Raw genomic sequence first — 21170 nt, 5'->3', positions numbered from 1 at the left:
GCAATGGATTCCATTTTTAGGCTGTATTTGAAGCACATTAATGAATTTACAGTCCGTGGAAAAGCTATAATAGATACCGATTAATCCTGGGTATAAATGTCAAAGTGAAAAGTGCTCGTCAGGCGATATCAAGGGTTTAGATCAATAACTGAAACAACAGGAAAATAGTGTATTCTGTTTGCAACAGTTCATCATGCAGTACAACGAAATGTATTACTTCATGTAAGATACATATTAAATTAGATGCATTATTATTTTTTTTTCCTTTCTTAACATAAATTAAATTTAAATTCTAAGTTAAATATTTTATATATATATATAAATATATATATATAATTTGAACTGGTAATGGAAGTTATGGGAAAACAACTAAACGGATTTTAATAAATGACCCCTCATTTTGAAGCTTGCAACCCGAAGTTTTTCAGAAAAATAGTAACTTTCAGTGAAGCGTTAGTTTTCCTACATAATTTTCCTATTTTCCAAAATCCATCTTTCGTCAGTTTTGAGAACTAATTGGATATCAGTATAAAACAAACACACACTAGCCTACAATATACAATAGGATATTACACGAAGGCCATGACCTGCAGGATTGCTGACATATTTAGAGCTCAAATTCAATTGGTTATTAAAAACTTCAAGACTTACTAATAATAATTTACAGGTCTGATTCTGCGGTGTGTAATTTTCTGAGTACAGCTGTGTATTGGATATTAAAATCTACAAAACTTGAGGTGGTTTGATGACATTATTACCATTAGAAATGAAATATTATTATAGTTAATGCCATGATGTGACTACTTTTCATTAATATTATACATATTAATGCTATATTGATGATATGAAAGTGAAAAGTTTTGGGGTCATAGAATAGAGAATATATGAAATTAGCTCTTCATTTCTATAATTTACTGAGTGGCGGCTATATAGTATATAATTACAAAACTTACGTAAGATAATAATATTCTTATTACAAATAAAATATTTTTATTTTTATTAATCAAGTGAGGTTGGGTCTTTTTCATATACTTAATGGCGGTGTGGTGTAGATATTTATATGCGTCATTCTCTTCAGTATTGGCTCGAGAGAGCGCAAAAATTACAGTTCCTAAGGAAAGACCAAAAGGTATTACTTACTGATAAAATAAGAGGACTACAAAATTATGTAGTCTCTCGATCATTTCAGCAAGATCTCTTAGCAGGATAAAACAATTTTACCCTCTACATTTCAAGCTCTACATGCAGCAGCTATACCAAGACGCTATGTCTATTTTTCCAAAGCATAGCAAACCTGAATTTTGCAATCCACAATGACCTGAAATAGCTATTGCTTTACTCCCACATGAAAAACCCACTGATCGCCCTGACATTGTTACTTGCGTTTTCGCATTGAAACTCAAGATACATAGGATACATAGGTTCAAGAAAAGCCATTCAGAGGGAGTATGTTTCATTATTATGGAAGCAAATAACTTTCAAAATGTCTGGCATTTTCCATTGAAAATAAATCTGAAAAATTTTTATTTGAACTTCTAATGAACTTAGTTTGCAGCATTTTCTGCACAAGCCACTAGTTCTGTCATAATTAAAATACAAAATTGTATAAGTTTTTGCGTAAAATTAACATATATATGTGCAAATGAAGTTTCGTAGACTGTCTGACTTTCATGTCTTTTTTTTTTTTTTACAAAAAATATTTGTCAACAATACAATCCTCAATTAATGAGCAGTTCATTTGTTTCAGTTGCGGTTGATTTAGCAGAAATGAACTAGACATATCAGCATGAATGCAATGTCTACAATACCTATTTTGCGATCGTAGCACGTATTTAGTGGGCCATGATAATTATGTACTCAAACACTAACTGGCTGGTAATTATATTGAGATGTTTTACGAAATGTTTACAAATTAAAGCGTATAACAAAACGAAGAAAAAATTTTGCTCCTAGAGAACGAGGCACCGGAGGGATTCGAACCCTCGATCTCCTGTTTACTAGACAGGCGCTTTAACCAACTAAGCCACGGCGCCAGATGTGAGACAAACTATTTCTACGACATCACTAAGTACAGTCAGAATAATCTTATCTTTTTTTTCCCCCCCCCCCCAAGGAATATTTTCATTGAATGAGAGTTACGGTAGTAATATAATTTATTCTTGAAGTTTTTTCAACGGAACGATAGTCTGAAATGAATACAATGGTTGAGTTAGGCACTTACAATTGCAGAGGGACCCCGGTCTTGGGTTTGAATTCTGTCTGATGCATGATTGCTTATCTGCGAAATATTTAATGTCCTACGTTGAAGTCTGGCGTCGTGCCCAGAATTTCATCGCCTAAGAACGTCCTAGCCTACTCTACGGAGCGGAATTGAATATCCCGGAGAGATGTCAATAGATTATATTTAAATAACAAACCAAGCATCCATAAATAAATCATTTGTACCATTATTTGTAGTCTGTAACAATAGAGAGAGACAGAGAGAGATTCAGGTGTTATAATGAAATTGTATGGATTATATTGCAGCTTTGCCGCTTTGAAAAAGCCAAGGCTTTAGGTCGTGACTTCGAATCTCGCCAAGAATACAACATTTAGAATGATAAGGACATCTCAAAAGAATCCTCTAAAATAATATATGAATGAGTATCAGCAGAGAAGAAAAGAACATGGACCACCAAAAATAACAAGAGAGCATAATAAAGAAAATGCTAGAAGAAGATGCCTAGAATGGCCGAGAAAAATTAAGGAAACTTATTAAGAAGTCTTAATATTTGTGAAATATCTTACTGGTTTTAATATTGGGTCAGACCATAATTCAATGATGTTCATTTCTTTTAAGAATATAGCTAATGCGGTTTTCTAGTGTTAATATGAAAAACTAAATGGTACATTACGTGACTAGTTTCGAGTTTCGTGTCAGCCATCATCAAAACTAGTGTGGTCTTTACTTTACTTTCTCTTAGTTTTTAAGTTTATATATAATCATTTTAGTATTTTGTGATGTTTTGGCAACCGGGTAATGTATTCAAACATTTGTTAAACCGAAAATAAAAAATATTTAAAGAATTATTTAACTAGGAGTATATGATAGACTAATGATCCCTAATTGATGATCCGTGGACCCTATATCTTATTCAAGTGATAGCGAAATGATATTTGATGAGATAAGGCTGAGGATTGATCACATATTACCTGACATTTGCCTTACGATTGGAGAGAACTTCGGAAAAACACAACTAGGTAATCAGCCTAAGCGGGAATCGAACCCGCGCAACTGCGGATCGGCAGGCAAGTGTTTTAACGGTCTGAGCTACGTCGGTGGCTACTTCTGTGTTGCCTGTTACCACGAACTTGCCCAACATGGTATAAATTCAGGATCAACCGAGATTTGAACTCGGGCCTCAGGCTTATAAGCCAGCACAAGCTTTAATAGATTATTTAACGACGATATATCAACTGAAAACGTAATTGGAGGTGCAGTGTAATTATTTAAGTTGTGTCATGTAATTAATTGAGCTGATATATAATTAAGTTGATATGTAATTAATTAAGATGATATGTAATTTAGTTGATATGTAAATAAATTAAGATGATATGTAATTACTTAAATTGGTAATAGTTGGGTGAAATAGAAGTACTTATAAGTTAGATTTACTTTTTCTTATTGTATTATAGAATAGTTTTATTTATAGTCCTAGGTTTATTGCATCTACTTATTTATAGTTAGAAATAAATTTACATTTATTTTATTTTATTTCATTTTTTTATTATTGCTGTACTTATTGTATTATTGTAATTGTAATTATTGTATATTATATATCACTGCCACCGGGTGTATATCCAATTGTAGTGTTAATAAATACATACATAAACTGTGAGGTTACCTATCGTCCGTGGAAATGGAATTGTGAGGTAGTTTTTTGGATAGTTGGGACTGAAGATTGATTATCTGACAGTTTGGGTAAACCTAGAAGAATTCTGAAGCAGTTCTCAGCTAAAGCGGGATTCGAATCGACGTCCGACCGTATCAAGAGATCAGGAATTACAGGATAATCGTTTCCAACTGAATTGGGTTGTAGAAGACTTCCTGTTCTGCCCCACATTATGCACATTCACAGACTTCGCTCTACATTTCCTACACGCAAGGCATTCACTTGTAACTATAAATTTCGTTCGTGAGCTTTTAATCTGTCGTATTAATGACCTTGCTTATTGTTCAATATCATTTTCACACGTATTTTGTCAAAAGTTTTTACACAACAACATTACTGGAATTCCTTACGGTTCGTTGAATGTTACGGACCGCTCGAACGCGAATTCCGGACTCTGGCAAGAATGCTTTTTGCATTTCACTGCAGTGAGGTATGCTATATTTTAGAATCCTTCTAACACACGTCTCTAAATCTTGAGTAACAGCTTAAGTCAGTCGTTTAGAAGACAAATTAACTAACATGTACTGTATATGTATCAAATAAATACAGATATACAAATGAGCCCCAAGTTCAGAATTACAAATGGATGCAACGCATAATTACATCCGTTAGAACAGCGCTTCTCAAACTTTTTTGAAGTGGGGACCACCTTTTTAAGTCAGAACAGTTCCGCGGACCACCTTACTCTTGTTCCCTTCGTAAGCAAATTTATCATTTTTGTAGCATATTTTAATACCAGTGTACCTATATTTTAAAACAGAATTAATTAATTAAAATTAATTTGATTCATATAATTTTATATTAGTATTAACTAATTAAGTTAATATTAATAGAAAAAAAAAATAATTTTCGTTTTTTAATAAATCAAGGCTATTAGAGATTGGATAAAATCTTTAACTTATTAAGTAAACAAAATAAATAAATGTTGGTACTCACAGTAATGAGATGGATAAGCCTGCCGATTCTTGCACAGTTGTTCTATATTTGGATGTATGCTGGTAAGCTTAAGTCGGAGATCGTCACATACATCGAGTCGATTTCGGTACTTTGTTTTTATTAGAGTTAGTGAGGAAAACTCTTTCTCACACATACGTAGAAACAAACTGAATTATAATCTCTACAGCACCATTGTACAGTTCACTATTTTCTCTTTTCACTTGTGATGAGGTCCACAAATTAACCATACCTTCCGCTTGGAATTTCATTTTAAGTCCGGTGTCATTCGAGAGTTCAATTAACTGCCCTTTTCCACTCAATGAAAGCTTGTTATTTCCAATATCGCAATGAAATGGATCACGAACACATGAAAATTCGTCATATTTACTTGGTAAATAAGTTTGAAATTGTGACGTCGTAGTTTCGAGATGCGAACATATGTCACTGCATAATTCTTTTCCAGTAACGAAATCATTTTCGACCAAAAAGACTCTACGGTTGGAAATAGTGAAAAAATCATCTGTTTTACGGAAACTGACCCACAAACCAAGTTTATTTTCTCATACGCATTGAGAACAGTCAAAGAATTGCCTTCTAGAGAGAGATTTAGTTCGTTTAATTTTGAGAATATATCTGAAAGATATGCCAATGTACTTAGTCACATGTCATCAGCTGATGTGGAGGGAAAAGATGGCGAGAAACACCACGTTCATAGTGCTTTAAATCCCTCTTTTGTTGCTGAGAGTAGAGTGGGAAGTCGGTAGACGGATAGGGTAATAAATTTCATAAAATGTCAGTACTGGGAGAAAAAGTGAAAGACGATTGCCATGTGTCATTTCCAAACTCTGAGATTTTCAGCTATAGTGTAATACGCAATTAGTTTGAATTTTAATTTTTCTTCTGTCTTTTTTGAAGGACCACAAGGGCAGACCTCGAGGACCACAGGTGGTAGTTTGAGAAACGCTGCGTTAGAACATAGTTATTGTGTCTGAATTGCTCATATTCCTTCTCAGTTCTTCCTCATCGTCTTCTGATCTCCTTCCAGCCCTTTACAACAGTTCTTTCAATCCTTCACTTCACCCTCACAGACTTTCCCTCCAATTGCTTTTTTTTTTTCTTTCACTTCCTTAAATCCTCCACTTCTCGAGCGTCCCTACCTAAACTTCGCTCACGTCCCCCCCCCCCCGCTATATTTATATTCTTACATTCTTTCCTTTCTGTTTGTTATTTCCCTTTCCATCCAAACATTCTTCCCTCCTAATTTTCTTTCCCCCTAACAGACCTTCCCTTCCTTTTCAAATACTTACTTTCATCTCCCTTACAATTCTACGAAAGCGAACGCTAACTTTTGATCGATATGATGTTTGGGTATAGAAAAGGGAGACCAAAGACGAGTTCAACTGAAAGGGAATAAAAACAGTTCAGGTTTTTGCCTATAAAATTATCTGATCTTGTTACTTAAAATTTTAACAATTGTTATGCATAGGAATTCAAACGTTATTTGTTTTTAATCTATTGCCATTTGACAGGAATCCATCAAATGTTTTATATATTTAGTGGGGTCAAAAATGTGGTGTGTCCCGCGCCGTAGCAACGTGGTCTAAGCGTCATGCATTGGACTAGCGTCTTGAAGTGAATAATGGTTAGAGTCTTCATGGAAGAGGAAATTTAGACATGTAATGTCGGTCACCTAGCATCACGATGAATTTGAAGGTAACGAAATACGGTTCCGCGAACCAGCTGTAAAGTTGTAGGGGGGATCATGGTGTTAACCACACGTTGTCTCCTATTAGTTGAATGATTGTTCACTTTTGCTTAAGCATGTGGGCACGAGGCCAGAAGTTAGCTGGAAGGTTTTGTCCCTTTATAGGCTGTCATGCATAGGTCGAATTAGGCCTATTATTATTATTATTATTATTATTATTATTATTATTATTATTATTATTATTATTACTATTATTAAAACTGAAGAGACGATACAGTAATCTCATTAGAGGTTTTGATTTATCTGGACTATTACACTTTTACTACGTCATACTACTTTTCACCAATAAAACGGTACGAAAGGACGTCTTTCAACCAATCATGGCTGCTTATCGCATAATTTTATCGCGTCCCTAGCATTTGTTTATTTTTATCACTACCTTAGCATTTGTTTCTTTGTTTGCCAACATTTCAAACTGCACTGGTCTGGACGTAAAAAAAAAACAACAACAAAAAAAAAAAAACAGAAAATTACAAACCACTCCAGTCGATGCACAGCACTTTCATTGGCATTGGCATTCAAGAACAAGAATTAATAAAGATCACTGGTCATAGCTATGCATCTTCCCTGAAACCCTATTTACAAATAAATGAAGAGCACCATTCGGAAATCCTGAATAAGTTGAGGGATACACCATGTACATAAACGAGTTCCACTTTTACGCACACGTCTAATATAACATCAACTGAACCACCAACCACTAAAACATTCAAATTTGAAAATTGTACTTTCAATAACCGTTCCTTTTAAAATTATCCATGTTTATTTTTTATTTCATCATCCTTAATTAAAACGTTTTTTGTTTATTTCATCATCCCTAATTAAAACTTTTATAACACTTGTTTATATTATTTAGATTATGTATGTTATAGCTTCTGCTATATGATCTTATGGATAGTCACGTATCAGAGATTGTTTAATACTAAGATTTATTGAAAATCATCTGTCAAGTGACGTTGATAACTGGGATCCGGATGATTGAAGTAGAATGCAACTGTTTTAATAAAAATGAAACTGAATCAACAAAGCCTTCTTGACCAGTAACCGTCCACAGAGTTCCATGAAGATTCTATAATTGGCACAACTGATAACAAGAAAACAGCTATCATAACACACTATTGCTATCTAGCGGAATACAATGATACAATAATACATTTGAAGATAGTTCAGTATTTTCGTAAGGTAATATTTTATTGTATTAGAGTAATTCGTTACTTCTAATCTTTATATACTTTCTTCTAATCGTGTAATAGTCAATTAAATACCAGTCGAGTTTTGATTTTCTCTAGATAAATCGAAACCTCTAGTGATATTACTGTTGATAAAATCAAAACTTGAGTGGGATTTAATCGACTATTACACTATTAGAAGAAATGACTGTAGTACAATAAAATATCAATTGACTTACTAAAATACTTAACTGTCTTGAAAATATATTATTGTACCATCTCATCATTACAAATATTCCGCTAGATGGCAGTACTGTGTTATGATGAGCTGTTCCCTTGTTACCAGTTGTGCCAACTATAAAATCTTCACTGAACTCTAAGGAGTCAAGGCTTTGTTGATTCAGTTTCATTTTTATTTAAAAGTTGCATTCCATTTCAACTTATCAATATATGTTAAACAATCTCTGATACGTAACTATCCATAATCTTATACAGCAGAAGCTGTAACATAACCTAAATAATATAAACAAGATAAATGACAGAGAAATTTTAATTAAGACTAATGAAACAAATTTGAATCATTTTAAAAGGTACCATAATTGAAAGTAAAATATTGGCAAAGAAACAAATACTAGGGAGGTGGTAAAAATTGTAGCATAAGCAGTCATGATTGCTTGAAACACGTCGCGCTGTACCATTTTATTGGTCAAAAGTAGTATGACGTGGTAAAAATGTAATGGTTAATTTAATTGTATACAAGCCAAATAATTTTATGTAAAGTTACGGAATTTGGAACATAATACTACCCACAAAGAACCAAGACATGGCACTTTGTTTTATTTTAACTATTCTTTGCTGTATTGAATTCAAGTTTGCTTCATTATAAATTTATTAAATGAACAAAAATTCACATAAATAATAAAAAATATTTCCATAAAACACATCTCAGACAAAAATAGCAAACTAGTCTTCATCTAAACATAGATTATAATGAAATTCATATCATAAATCTCTAATGATCCTTTTTTTAAACTTTGTTATTTAACGACGCTGTATCAATTACGAGGTTATTTAGCGTCGATGAAATTGGTGATAGCGAAATGATATTTGGCGAGATGAGACCGAGGATTCGCCATAGATTACCTGACATTTGCCTTACGGTTGGAGATTGCATATAGATTACTAGTACGTCCAGTAATGAAATATGGTGCTGCATGTTGGGATCCTTACAGATTAGAACATATTAAGACACTGGAAAAGATTCAAAAACGGGCTCTCAAGTGTTGTCGGAAAAATTCACCATTAAAATGGGACACACTCAAGGAGAGGAGAACGCGAATTCGATTATGTGCACTGTTCAAAACATACAGAGGTGAGCCTGCCTGGAGAGAAATAAAAAATAGGTTGCAGCCGCCAAATTACTCTTCAAGGAACGACCACTCATATAAATTGAGGGAAAGAAGACAGAGGACGGACACTGGAAAGTTTTCTTTTCTCAATCGTACTATCAGGGACTGGAATGCTTTACCTGCAGACTTACTAAAGGCTTTACCAACAACCAAAAATGTATTTAAAAATAGGCTTAAGGACTTTACTAATAGACGGTAATTATACACAGTATGTAAAGGTTGTAAATGATATTTTGTTATTGAAGTGTTGTATCAGTGAAGAATTATGTTGTGTCAGTGAAGTGTGTTGTGTCAGTGAAACGTGTTCCTGTCAGGGAAGCTTTATAGTTTATAGTGGCAGTGCAAAGTATTTGAACAGTGAAATGTTTTTTAAGTGTTAGTGAAATCAGGATAGAATCAGTGAAATGTGTCGTAGTTCCAGTGCAGTGAGTGTGTTGACAGCGAAATGAGTGTAATGTTGAAAGGTACTTGTGCAGATATGAACATATCATACTCGTGGTTTTAGTTCGAACTTAGGGTTAAGATACAAATTAGATTTATTTTAAAGTTATTTTAAGTGATCGTGCTTCATTTAATTTACGATATTCCCTATTATTATTATTATTATTATTATTATTATTATTATTATTATTATTGTTTGTATTAATTATTTGTATTAATTATTGGTATTATTATTAACTGTATTTTAATTAATAAGTTTATTATTGTCATTATTTAGTGTAATTAGTTACCACTGCCACCGGGTATATACCCATTACAGTGTGAATAAATACATACATACATACATACATACATACATACATACATACATACATACATACATACATACATACATACATACATACATACATACATACATACAACACCTCGGAAAAACCCAACCCGGTAATCAGCCCAAGAGGGAATCGATATTGGGATCTCAATTATAGCCTATTTTGTAATGAAGGCCTACATCTGTTATATTTTGAATATCATTATTAATTACAGTTGATACTCGTATCTTTCTTTGTGCATGTACTGTCGTATTTCCCACTTTTGTTAGCAGGAAAGCAACCGTGCCAATATTCGTCTCGTACTGTCGTAACTATAGCAACTAAAACAGGATTGCTACGTTATGCGTGTATTTACATCGGAGGAGTATTCTTTTGTTTTGAAAGCAGAAATGGAAACCAAATGGAATTTACAGCTTCACACTCAATACCGTCCAGTGGTGTGGAATAATATTTTTGACTCGTCTAGAGAATCAAAACATCAAATGCGACAAATATGTGTACTGTAGACGAACGAGTGACAGATATTCAAAGGTGAAAGTGTTACAGAACTATGAGAAAACATACAAATAAAATGCACCATTCCAGTGTTATTAATATTGCTCAGTGTTTTATTTTCTCACTAGACGAGTAATAAAGTGAAAGTATTGTGACGCTACAAAAAAAATAGATTACGAGATTTTCGCGATATAATGCTGTTTGAGAATCCTGGTCAGAGAATGTAACGCTGATCGTTCGACCTTATCTTGTGTACTGCGACCTTGTCCTAAGCTATGAAAAGTATTTGTCTCTAAATTCTCTATAAACGAGTCAATTTATCAGAGAATTAAACATACGAAATAAAATAAAATTCAACATTTTTTCATTAAAAAAATTTCATTTCCCAAAATTAAAAAAAAATAAAACGTGAAAAGTGTTTAAAGGTACAATAGTCTCCCCTAACCTTCATGGGACGATCCATTCGGCGCCGTAAAAACACAATGTCGCCCTATTTTTTTCAAAACGAAGATGATAAAGAAAGAGGAATTGTGACGAGTATTGGTGGGATGAGGGAACAAAAGGGAAGAACTCCGAGTATAGTCGGACCATCGGATCTGTGCCCCCGTAAGATATGCAAACTGAACCCTAATTTCTTCTCAGCCTCTGTAATTCATTTCTCTCCCTGCAATCCTATCTCTCTCTTTTCTATCTCTCTCCCTTTCTGTCCCCCACTACTCACAATTTTGGCCTTCTTGCGGGACAGTTTACAATATTTGCACTTGCAGTCCAGTGTTGTCAACTCAACATGAATACTGTAGCACGGAGTGGCGAAAGAAATATTATTAAGCAAGTACGTAATAGCATTTTGCGATGAAGAAAAACAAACAAGTCAATATCTGTTTCCTATAAATAAGGCAACAAAAAGAGAAACTGATATCACAGGTGAGGCTTATTTTATTTCAATTGATTATGTATTAAAATTACTTAACTAATACTAATAATACAACATTTTATGTAATTTATGTAGACAGGTCAGAACTCCTAATCAAGAAAATCAGGAGAGAGGGAGTCTGTGCAGGAGATGAAAAGCTACAATCACCAGAGAAGAACAGACCAAGGGAACTTTTAATTATTGTAGATGATATGAACCGATGTATTTTAAGAAGAAAGATACAAGAATTTTATACCGTTCAGAAATAAGTTTCAACATTGAAGAAATTACTGAAGCTTGCGAGAGAAGCAATAGTTTCCAGGGTTGGAGAGACAAACTACGGAAAGTGATTCGAGACATGGGATTTAGGTTTAAAAAATGTAGAAATACAAGATGTATTTTGATTGAAAGAAATAATATTGTAGCATGGAGGACCAGTTATTTATGACACTGTTTGACGGAAGTTTGGCGACATCCGTATTCGGCAAGGTTCGTGGCCTGCTGTTTGACGTGGTGGGAGGAAAGCGGGTGGAATGGAGTGAGTACAGGCGTTAACTTTTCCAAGAACGACGACAGCGCTGAAGGGGCATAGATCCGATGGTCCGACAGTAAACCCTCATAAACGTGGCTTTGTCCACCACAAATTCAACTCCGCAATAGCCGGGATTTGAACTCGGGTCCACGACCATCGTAAGCCAGCGCTCTGCCTTGTGCTATCAAGAAATGATGACTGACAAAGTGCAACCTTTTACTGCTACACCTACTGCCAATAAAGTGACACAACAACAGCGGCTATTGAGTGTTCTCTAAGACAAAGTATCGAAGAGCAACGGATCTTTGCCGAGGCATGTATAATGCATGCAATTACCTGGCGACACTCGACACGGGCCAGGGTGCAGTATGAAGGATTTGCATAGCCTCTGGTGCCCGCGCGGCAGGTACTAGTCCACTGCCTAATAGAACCAGACCAAATTAATGAATTCACGTCTGGACCATACGTCACATTCAAGTGCAGGCAGCGGTGGCTTGTGCGTTTCCGCCAAACAAATTAGGATAGTTACCGTGCTGCTTTCAGGCAAGAGTATGAAAAATTGATAACGTCTGAAGAGACTGGCTTTCCTAGTGTAACAGGGCTCCTCAACTGACGGTGAGGGGACCACGGTAAGAGTGCACTGAGAAGAGTCCTGCATGCTTTACCATGTTAACATATCTATGCTGTGCGGCAGAAAGGGCGTAAGTAATTAATTATTGCAAGTTTTCAGTAAATTAAAGCGAAGTTTAAAGTGAGGACCAATGATGGGCTGGAAATTTGACACTCAACATCAGTGATGTCAATTGATGCCCATAGGAGCAAACGCGCGCTTTAGAGCTCAGGAGATCCTGAGCGCTTTACAGCTGAAACTACAGGGTGCGTCAGAAAGAACGGATGGATTTCACATGGCAAGAAAATTGTAAAGATTCATGAAATCAAAAATTTATTGTTATCAACATATTCACCAATACATGCAGTTTATTTATGGAAAACAACATTATCCATATGATGTCCTTGGCTTTCAATACAGGCATCGAGGCGTTTTCTGATGTTCGCCATCACTTTCACAGTCATAGCTGGTGCAATTGCCACGATTTCTTCACGAATCGCTGTCTTCAGTTCGTCCAGTGTATGTGATCGATGTTTACAAACTTACGCCTTCAAATGGTCCCAAAGAAAGAAGTCGCAGGGCGCGAGATCTTACCGTAGCCTCGGACAATCTCAGTGCAATAGAATTTCGTCCAGGTGATTTCTTCTTTAATGTTGAACCTGTGATACGAAATGAAGCCACCCACCGCAAAATTGTATTCCGAGTTGGAATCCTAGCGTGACATCCGATGTCGAAATGAGTCCTGAGTGGCGATCACAGACTACGAACCTTACATGCAAACGGGGCATCTATATTCTTCATCTGTCTCTATATACATATTGGACGAGGAATATATTACGGATCATATAAATTTTTACATACTTGATCTGTAGGTGTAATCATTTTATTCCTAACAATAGCAACAGCTTTTATAGGTTATGTTCTCCCATGAGGACAAATATTTTTGAAGTGGCAACTCTTCATTTTTCAAAAATGTCTCTACGATGAAAGCACGTTGTACACCAGACCAACACCATGTTCTCAACTGAAACTGCATTCTATGGCTGACCTAACAGTCGTGGTCCCCCTCACTATATCTCTCTCCTCGTTGCGTATCGATAGTTTGAAATCCATCCGTTCTTTCTGACGCACCCTTTATATGCCGCTTGGTCGAGCTATATACAAGGATAGCCAGCACTGATTCAATAGATAAAGGGAAGAGAACTTGTTAAAACTGTATCCATGTTAATTTTTAGATTTTCCTGAGAAGTATAAGTGCATTATAAGAATGTAAGTTTTAATTTAATGCTCATTTTTCACAAGTTTGATTTTTTATTCAAAAGGAATATTTTTCAATTTTTTTTATAAAAAAGTGAAATTTTCAGATATAGGCCTATTTATTTAGTAGCTAGGCTTACAAGTACTGAATCAATGTTGTCGTAAATCTAATATACTGTGAATACGTATATTGAAGATAGTGTATTACAAATTTGAAAATATTCGTATGGAAAATTAATGCTTGTAAGGAAATTAATTAACAAATCAAATGCTGTTACATCATAAGCAAAAGATATGTGCCATGTGTTATAAAAATGTCAGCTCTATAGCTTCAGCAGATTTCGAGAAAATAATTTAATATTCTGATGATAGGAAGTTGCTCACAAATATCACCTTAAAAGTATAATGCGATAAGAGTTTTGTTATGGAATATTAGTTATATTTAAAACAGATACAGTACCTAGGTAACTTTGCTTTGTACTGTAATATTGTTTTGATTAGTTCATTGATTACTTTTATAAGGCTAAAGATACCACCAAGATCAATTCATGTCATACTCAGTCTCTTTTTTTGGGATATCACTTTCTTTATGAATGATGTGTTTCATTCACTTAGTACAGTATAGTTGTTGGTACTATGGAATTTAAGTGAATATTCCTTCTTAACTCTTTATTATGTTATTAACGTTTAAAACACAACTGCAATATTAAGAAGTTGTGTAAATACTTTTATTTTGCAGACAATATAGATAATATTAAACAGAAAGAAGCCATATAAAAATAACGACATAAAATTTCGCGTTCCGTTTGAAGTTTGTGCACCACTGTTTTCTTAATCCAAACAGGCTGCTTATTCCTCCTTCCGTAAGTAGCGCTTGATGCCCGCGCACTACGTCAAGGTCAGAAAAATGCGCTTGCTTTGACATCACTGCTCTACATCTTTATGGAAGATAGACGTACATCCTTTATAACATTCGAAGAAGTAAGTTACATTTCTGTAATCACATGAACATCTCAATTCAAAACTACTCATTTTTTACTTACGTCCTTTTACTGCGCACCATAAACATAAGAATTTTAAGGGTTATGATACATATAAGTTTGCTTCTCTAATTGCATGTTTTGGAACTTCGGTTGATTATTAGATACATCTGATAGTTAATTACTTATTTATATTAACAGTTTTATCCATAGTTGTTTATTTTAATGTAATTTCAACAACACATAAGATTTTATGTATATCGATAATTCTTAAGAATTCACAATATGTTATTTATGCATTTCTCTTCTGACGTAAAAGGAAAGTACTCGTAGGACTGTATATTAACGTATTTACTTTTCTCTATGGCAATAAATACTGAATGATGGCAAGGACAGACAAAAATGTACTAACTTGACAATAACATTATTAAAAAGCAGCGAAAGGGATGTTAAAAATGGGATTAAATAAGAATGATAACGTTAAGAAAGATCTGAGAGTCACAAAATTATGCGAAAGAACACAAAAAATGATAATTGGTGTTGAGAAACCAGAGCAAATTTACATATTATATGTTCAAAATAAAAGGAAAGTTATTATGTTCAAGGAACAAACTGTGAATACGAAGAGACAATGATAATGAAGGAGAAGAGAAGAGAAGAGAAGAGAAGAGAAGAGAAGAGAAGAGAAGAGAAGAGAAGAGAAGAGAAGAGAAGAGAAGAGAAGAGAAGAGAAGAGAAGGTGAACGGAGAGAAGAGAAGAGAAGAGAAGGTGAACGGAGAGAAGAGAAGAGAAGGTGAACGGAGAGAAGAGAAGAGAAGAGAAGAGAAGAGAAGAGAAGAGAAGAGAAGAGAAGAGAAGAGAAGAGAAGAGAAGAGAAGGTGAACGGAGAGAAGAGAGAGAGAGAGAAGAGAAGAGAAGAGAAGAGAAGAGAAGAGAAGAGAAGGTGAACGGAGAGAAGAGAAGAGAAGAGAGAGAAGAGAAGAGAAGAGAAGAGAAGAGAAGAGAAGAGAAGAGAAAGAGAAGGTGAACGAAGAGAAGAGAAGAGAAGAGAAGAGAAGGTGAACGGAGAGGAGAGAAGAGAAGAGAAGACAAGACAAGACAAGACAAGACAAGACAAGACAAGAGAAGAGAAGAGAAGAGAAGAGAAGGTGAACGGAGAGAAGAGAAGAGAAGAGAAGAGAAGAGAAGAGAAGAGAAGAGAGAGAAGGTGAACGGAGAGAAGAGAAGAGAAGAGAAGAGAAGGTGAACGGAGAGAAGAGAAGAGAAGAGAAGAGAAGAGAAGAGAAGAGAAGAGAAGAGAAGAGAGAGAAGAGAAGAGAAGAGAAGAGAAGAGAAGAGAAGAGAAGGTGAACGGAGAGGGAGAGAAGAGAAGAGAAGGTGAACGGAGAGGAGAGAAGAGAAGAGAAGAGAAGAGAAGAGAAGAGAAGAGAAGAGAAGAGAAGAGAAGAGAAGAGAAGAGAAGAGAGGAGAGGAGAGGAGAGGAGAGGAGAGGAGAGGAGAGGAGAGGAGAGGAGAGGAGAGGAGAGGAGAGGAGAGGAGAGGAGAGAGAGAGAGGAGAGGAGAGGAGAGGAGTGGAGAGGAGAGGAGAGGAGAGAAGAGAAGAGAAGAGAAGAGAAGAGAGAGAAGAGAAGAGAAGAGAAGGTGAACGGAGAGGAGAGGAGAGGAGAGGAGAGGAGGAGAGAGGAGAGGAGAGGAGAGGAGAGGAGAGGAGAGGAGAGGAGAGAAGAGAAGAGAAGAGAAGGTGAACGGAGAGAAGAGAAGAGAAGAGAAGAGAAGAGAAGAGAAGAGAAGAGAAGAGAAGAGAAGAGAAGAGAAGAGAAGAGAAGAGAAGAGAAGAAGTACAAGTAAATAGATCGGATTGCGTTTCTAGTTGGTGTTAGCATGACGGTCAGTAATTTGAGTGCAATAATTGCCAGCCCAAGTTCGCGTGCATTCTGGAGGTCCCGCTACTGCCCCGCTGTTATCTAAGAGGCATTTAAGGCAAATAGAGTGCAACAGGCTTATTACGCCAACTGAGTGAAAACTTGATCTGCCAAAAGCAGAGCTTTCCATTTCGGTTTCGTGGGCCGTGCCTGAGTCACGGGTTCGCATGGAGTTAATGAAGACGCTCCGCTTCCTTCTGGATATCGAGGTCGGCTGGTGTCGGACTCGAGGATGCCCACATTCTGCAGAGTCACCTTCAGGATGGGTCTCGGCTTCCGGTATGCACCGTTACAATAAATTCAAAAGAACCCTCTGGCTCTTGGAAATCCCTGGACGTTGCACGCTCATAACTATCTTCACCTTGTTTAGCATTCAGTCTTGCAACATCATCGCATCTGCATTTGCTCGTCCTGTCCCTTCTATTGTGGGGAATCTGAATCAACACTGCACTTTCTCAAGTTACGAGATTATTTGGTCATATGATAAACATTGCATAACACAGGACGATTTCAAGAGAAAGGAGCAGAGGGTCAGTGGGTCAAATTACGGATCTGACTGGACAAAAGTATTTTTCATCATCAAAAAATCATGATTTATTCCGTGTACAATTTCACAAGTACTTACCTCCTGGATTTAAGGAACCTGGAGGTTCATTGCCGCCCTCACATAAGCCCGCCATCGGTCCCTATCCTAAGCAAGATCAATCCAGTCTCCACCATCATATCCCATCTCACTCAAATCCATTTTAATATTATCTTCCCATTTACGTCTCGGCCTCCCTAAAGGTCTTTTTCCCTCCGACCTCCCAACTAACACTCTATATGCATTTCTGGATTCGCCCATACGTGCTACATGCCCTGCCCATCTCAAACGTCTGGATTTAATATTCCTAATTATGTGAGGTGAAGAATACAATGCGTGCAGTTCTGAGTTGTGTAACTTTCTCCATTCTCCTGTAACTTTATCCCTCTTAGCCCCAAATATTTTCCTAAGCATCTTATTCTCAAACACCCTTAACCTATGTTCCTCTCTCAAAGTGAGAGTCCAAGTTTCACAACCATAAAGAACAACCGGTAATATAACTGTTTTATAAATTCTAACTTTCAGATTTTTCGACAGCAGACTGGATGATAAAACCTTAACCGAAAAATAACAGACATTTCCCATATTTATTCTGTGTTTAATTTCCTCCCTAGTATCATTTATATTTGTTACTGTTGCTCCAAGATATTTGAACTTCTCCACCTCTTCAAAAGATAAATTTCCAATTTTTATATTTTCATTTCGTACAATATTTTCGTCACGAGACATAATCATATAGGTACTTTGTTTTTTTCGGAATTTACTTCCAAACCTATCTCTTTACTTTTTTTCCAGTAAAATTCCCGTGTTTTCCCTAATCGTTTGTGGATTTTCTCCTAACGTATTTACGTCATCCGCATAGACAAGCAGCTGATGTAACCCGTTCAATGCCAAACCCTCTCTGTTATCCTGGACTTTCCTAATGGCATACTCTAGAGCAAAGTTATAAAGTAAAGTTGATAGTGCATCTCCTTGCTTTAGCCCACAGTGAATTGGAAACGATCTGACAGAAACTAACCTATACGAACTCTGCTGTACTTTTCACTGAGACACATTTTAATTAATCGAACTATAATAGTGTTTCAAAATGTGTATACGTCACTTTGGGACACTCTGTATGTAGGTTAACTAGTCATAGAATTTCAAATAATAATTATAGGTAGTAGCATTTGTGTGATACTTTATATTATAAAAATCAAAATGTATTACACTAGTATTTCCTGGCTAAGGATGTCAAGATATCTTTTATATGTCCTTTAATAATTAAAGTTCTGTACTCGAAGGCGGAACTGCGAAGAGTTTGAACACTGTGTTGTGGTCTTTGGCTTCGGTTGAGTTAAGTGGACAGAAATTTCGTCCATATGAGCCATCATTCATAATTATTGCATCCGAGTACTGTTTGGTATTTCAATTACACAACAAAAATACGGGCGTGATCGCAGTTACAAACCGAATTAATGCATCTGAAACAAATATTAGTTAAAAATTTGCATATGTGTGTTCAAAAGAGAACAAAACAAATCCCCGCTGTAGAGTGGGAATTAAAGCCGACCTCCGGTTTTAACGAATATTGCATATAACGAAAAATGTAAGCTATGGACATACTCTAAAAGTAAAGGGTTATTAAAAAATGAGTAAAGATTTGAAAGACCTCTCGCTTTGTTAAGTACTTAAGCTTGTATACATTTAATAATATAGTTTTTCATAAATTGGAGGTTTATTCAGATACTAGCCGTACCCGTGCGCTCCGCTGCACCCGTTAGAAATAAATGTAAAGTAATTACATAATTAAAATAGGACGTTTGATCCAGGGAACATTCGTGTTTGATAGAAGGATAAATCGTTTAATATGTTACTTAATTTAAATTGTATTTAAATAATTAAAATGCGATCATTTTGATCCAGAGGGCACTCATTTGGTGTAATGACAATTCCTTTAACATGTTTCTTATTTGTTATTACATGCAACCATAGTTTAATGAAGATTAACATACGATTTAATTTTAATGTATAAACTTTATATTACTTGCTATATGTTTCCATTGAATTATGGTAATAACTTAATTTTAACCATTGTTTTCTACGTCTTCAGTAAATGGCGCTTGGCCCACTATGGTTCTGAACTCTTCATATAACTTAAATAGTGATACAGCATATATAGAGATATGTAATTATATTTCTTTCTTTCGAAAATGTAAGAATTGACGATCTCCTATGTACCATTGCCATGGAATGAATAAATGTGTTTTTTATTCCTAATCAAAAATTTTATATTTTGCACATTGGAGTTACTGCAGGAACAACAACGCTATAATCTGAGGCGGCGGTGAAAATGTATTGTATTGTTATTTTAAAAGTCTTGTATATCCTTAAATATCAGTCCTATCAACATTTTGTACAGAATAAAACTTATCGGAAATCATTTTTAAAGAACCTTTTGTTACATAACATTTTTCACAAAAAGTAATAATAAGCGAGGTATTTCGATTTATTTAATTCAGGCCTCTTTAAATAAAGCATTTTGAATGCCACATAGCCTAAAATCTAAGTTACAACGAACTTAATTTTTTATTTCAATTTTCATCGAAATCCGTTCAGCCACTATCGCGTTAAAAGGTAACAAACATCCAGACAGACAGACAAACAAAAATTTCAAAAAAGCTATTTTCGGTCTCAGGGTGGTTAATTATACATGTTAACATCAATTATTTTTGGAAAATCGAATATTACCAGAAAAATTTTGGCTACAGATTTATTATTAGTATAGATAGATTAACAATTTCTTAGAATACGTCACACTGTTAAGCACTGTCGCCTAGCAACTTGATCCACACTGCATGCACCGTATTCTGAATTTTGTCTAAATTCCTGGAGTTCTTGTAATACCATCGTAGCATTCACATCGTTTTCTACGGACTCTGGTCTACCACGACGTTTATTTTTCTCTGTCGCGGAACCGTTCTCTTCAAGTTTTATTTTACAATTTTTTACAAAGATGAAAAATTGCAGGCTCCATACTAGACTTTCCCCGAGTTGCCGAATTTTTTGCGGGATTTCCTAAAATTTAGAGAATTTACGTTATCATTTCCCGCTTTCCGATTTATTTATTTATTTTATTTATTCATTTAATTAATAAATTTATTTATTTACTTAGTTACTTACTTACTTAGTTACTTATTTACTTACTTATTTATTCACTTATTTACTTACGTACTTATTTTCTTATTTATTTTCTTACTTACTTATTTATTTATTTACTTACTTATTTATTTATTTACTTATTTATTTACTTATTTATTTACTTATTTACTTATTTATTTATTTACTTACTTATTTATTTATTTATTTACTTATTTATTTATTTACTTATTTATTTATTTATTTACTTATTTATTTATTTACTTATTTATTTATTTATTTACTTATTTATTTACTTACTTATTTATGTATTTACTTACTTATTTATTTATTTACTTACTTATTTATTTATTTACTTATTTACTTATTTATTTATTTACTTATTTATTTATTTACTTATTTATTTACTTATTTATTTATTTACTTATTTATTTATTTACTTATTTATTTACTTATTTATTTATTTACTTATTTATTTATTTACTTATTTATTTATTTATTTATTTACTTATTTATTTATTTACTTATTTATTTATTTATTTACTTATTTATTTATTTATTTACTTATTTATTTATTTATTTATTTATTTACTTATTTATTTATTTACTTATTTATTTATTTATTTATTTATTTATTTACTTATTTATTTATTTATTTATTTATTTATTTATTTATTTAACCTGGTAGAGATAAGGCCATCAAGCCTTCTTTTTCCCTCTACCAGGGGATTACAACTACGATATTAAGAATACAA

The 21170-nt window shown here is 34.5% G+C and overlaps 1 protein-coding gene and 1 non-coding gene across 4 annotated transcripts in view; both read right to left on the bottom strand.

The window, feature by feature from the left end:
- The window catches only part of LOC138703834 (C-type lectin mannose-binding isoform-like), a 653858-nt gene that overhangs the window by 255793 nt on the left and 376895 nt on the right, over window positions 1–21170 (bottom strand). The gene's annotated exons all lie outside the window — the stretch shown is intronic.
- Window positions 1960–2033, bottom strand: TRNAT-AGU (transfer RNA threonine (anticodon AGU)). Its single transcript has one exon. It is a non-coding gene; the product is annotated as a tRNA-Thr (tRNA).

This window comes from Periplaneta americana, chromosome 7 (assembly GCF_040183065.1).
Source record: "Periplaneta americana isolate PAMFEO1 chromosome 7, P.americana_PAMFEO1_priV1, whole genome shotgun sequence".
NCBI classification, from domain to species: domain Eukaryota; kingdom Metazoa; phylum Arthropoda; class Insecta; order Blattodea; family Blattidae; genus Periplaneta; species Periplaneta americana.
The sequence above is the reverse complement of the archived record's forward strand: the minus strand, read 5'-3'. Positions and strand labels throughout refer to the sequence as shown.